Source organism: Carlito syrichta, unplaced genomic scaffold (assembly GCF_000164805.1).
Source record: "Carlito syrichta isolate Samal-C Ts95f unplaced genomic scaffold, Tarsius_syrichta-2.0.1 Scaffold108607, whole genome shotgun sequence".
NCBI lineage: Eukaryota > Metazoa > Chordata > Mammalia > Primates > Tarsiidae > Carlito > Carlito syrichta.
The window spans coordinates 10,706-13,835 of NW_007052703.1; the positions used below are offsets into that span (position 1 = coordinate 10,706).

The 3,130-nt window shown below is 41.3% G+C and overlaps 1 pseudogene; it reads right to left on the reverse strand.

Annotated features, from left to right (window-relative positions):
- Positions 1 to 386: 386 nt before the first annotated feature.
- Positions 387 to 879, reverse strand: LOC110596513 (annotated as a pseudogene).
- Positions 880 to 3,130: the final 2,251 nt, after the last annotated feature.

Consider the following 3,130-nt stretch of genomic DNA (forward strand, 5'->3'; position numbering starts at 1 on the left):
TAAATCCTAAGATCATGACCCAGAAGCCTGTGACCAATACTAATGCTCTTAGATGTGACACGAGTTTGAATTATAGTTGTGTGAAAGCCAAAACTGCAGTTTGTAGACAAATGGAAGCAATGAGCTTCTAAAGTTAGCTTGTGTTCATCCCGGTCTCAGAGTTTTTATGTTTTGAGCTCACAGGAGCTTAATCTGGTTAGTGCTGAGTAGAAAGGGGGAGGAAATGGGGTCAAATAGCTCCCAAGTGTATCCTAGTGGTCTTGGGGTCAACGGCCCTTCCTGATCCCTAATGCTTAGTGGGCTTCCATGGCTGGCTCCCAACAGGAGAGGTGCCCTCTCAAGCTACAGAAGGAATGTTCTGGTAGTTAAGATAAAACAAGCCCAATTTATTTGAGTTGTCCACAGTCAGCAATAGTGAACTTCCTGTTGGACTTGCCATTCTTGGACCCAAAGTCCTCCATGGCTTGTAAAATATTCATGCCCCCTTTCTCCTTGTCAGAGACCACATGCTTACCATCCAACCATTCAGTCCGAATAGGCATGTGAAAAACTGGGAACCATTTGTATTGGGTCCAGCATTTTCCTTGGACAAGATGCCAGGAACTGTGTGGTTTAGGATAAAGTTCTCATCAAATTTTTCCCTATAAATTGACTTGCCTCCAGTGCCAGTATGGTGTGTGAAGTCGCCACCCTGCCACATAAACTCTAGAATAATTTTGTGAAAGCAGGAACCTTATAACCAAATCCTTTCTCTTCAGTGTTCAGAGCATGAAAGTTTTCTGCTGTCTTTGGAACTTTGTCTGCAAACAGCTCAAAGAAGGCACAGCCGAAGGGTTCACTGTCTAAGGCGATGTTGAAGAACATTGTGGAGTTGACCATAGGTGATGGATAAGGGCTCAAGGTGGTGGTGTCTGCAATGCCTGTGGACACATTTTTAAGTGGGTTCTCAATGTCTGTGTCTCTTTGTAGCCTTTTTAAAAGTATTGCATCCAAAAAAATTCAGTATCATGAAGCGTTTTCCTTATGTTAACCTCTGCATAGAAGATAATTTTATAGATTTATTCTTGTTAAGGTCTTTAATCCTCCAGTTCTGTCATCAGCATCCCATTTCCTGAGCTCCATCCAGCAGCGATGAACCTTATAAAATGAAGGAGACATCCTTATGGAAATTGGAACTGGCAATCAATTCCTAATCAAAACCCCAAGTGACCATGCCATAAGAGATAAGATAGACAAGTGGGACTTCATCAAACTGACAAGTTTCTGCAAAGTCAAAGAACCCATCAAGAGACAGGGAGACAACCCACAGAGTGAGAAAAAATATTTGCCATTTCTATATCTCACAAAGGCCTAACATCTAGTTTCTGCAAGGAACTCAAACATGCCAAAAAAGAAAAAACAAATAGCTCCATTACAAAGTGGGCACTTCTTAAAAGAATACATAAGAGCAGACAACAGATACATGAAAAAATGCTCAGCCTCACTAGTCATCAAAGAAATGCAAATTAAAACCACACTGAGATATTCCAGTCAGGATGACCATCATCAATAACTCAAAAAGCAACAGGCCGGGCTCGGTGGCTCAGCCTGTAATCTCACGCCTTTGGGAGGCTGAGGTGAGTGGATTACCTGAGCCTGCGGGTTTGAGACCCGCCTGGGCAGAGAGACCTCATCTCTACAATAAATCAAAAAATCAGCCGGGCATGGTAGCACATGCCTGTAATTCCAGCTCCTTGGAAGGCTGAGGCAGAAGGATCGCCGGAGCCCAGCAGGTCGAGGCTGCGGTGGCTGGGAGCAGCCACTGCACTCCAGTCTGGGCAACAGAGTGAGACTCTAACTCAAAAAACAAAACAAAACAAAACAACAGATGCTGGAGTGGATGTGGGAAGAAGTAAACACTTCTACATTGTTGATGGTAGTGTAAACTAGGAGGGACACACCTCCTTAACAATGGTACCTACATAATGAACATTTGTATAACTAGTCCTTGGAATTGTACCCTGCATCCTTAAAAAAATTTTTAAAAAAAGAATCTCCAGTCTACTCAGAGCCAGAAATCTGCCCAGTCTACAGGGCCAGCAGAAAAAGCAGACTTGTATGTTTCAGGCTTGTGTTCTACACTTTGGTAACCCTCTTCATGAAAGAACAATAAAGAAAGACACAGACAAAGGAAACAGGTCTCCATGAGGAAAAAAGAAAACAATATGAATAGTCATATGACAGAGTACACAAGAGTGGCTATAATCTGATTTGTCATTCAAAAGCTTTTTTCTCTCATTAATCAAAACCTTGCAGATAAGAAAAACAGTGATTTATTTGTTTGTTTGTTTGACTAGTCACTCACCAGAATGCACACGGACAGACACAGCCAGGAGGCTGTCTTGGTAAAAAATTCTTACTCATTTGCCAGCAGAATAGGTTTCTGTGTTTTCTATACTGCAGGCTCCAGAAGAGAAGAGTGACTTTTTTTTTCCATCCAGCTCACAGCACCAAAACGGTGGAGACCAGGACTCCTGACCCCCTAAATCTTCACTGAAAATACTCTGTCATGAAGCAGTTTGACTAATACAGAAAATGGTATACAAATTTTATTTGGCATGTATACACAGGAGCCTTCAGAATGAAAACTCAGCTTCCCAATGAGTTACAGAAACTTAAATACTATCTTTTTAAATTTTTAAATTATTATAAAGATGTGGGTTCAATTCAGGGTTAGGTATACAAACGTTGATTATGCGGGTACCCTTGTTGATGAGGTGTGCCCCTCCCTCCCCTAGCAGTTTCCCTCAACTGCCAATCCCACACCCTCAACAGTTTTCCACTACTACTAATAACTTTTTTACAGTATTATAATTGTTCAAGGTCTGTTTATGATTGAGAAGCCTTGATAGACTTCTACAGCGATTATTATGTTAATCGATGAGCTAAAATATGGTTGATTACCATTTCTACACCTTTGATGTCCTAAATTGTAGACTTCCACCGGTAAGTCCACATTTCAGCTCCCAGAGTGGTCAGGTCTGTTGTGCCCTGTAAGGAAAAATGTCTGAACATTTCCTATATTTTAAAAATGCCTACTAAAAATGTATCTATGTCTAGCCTATACTAAAGTAAACTGCTTCAAAAAGGA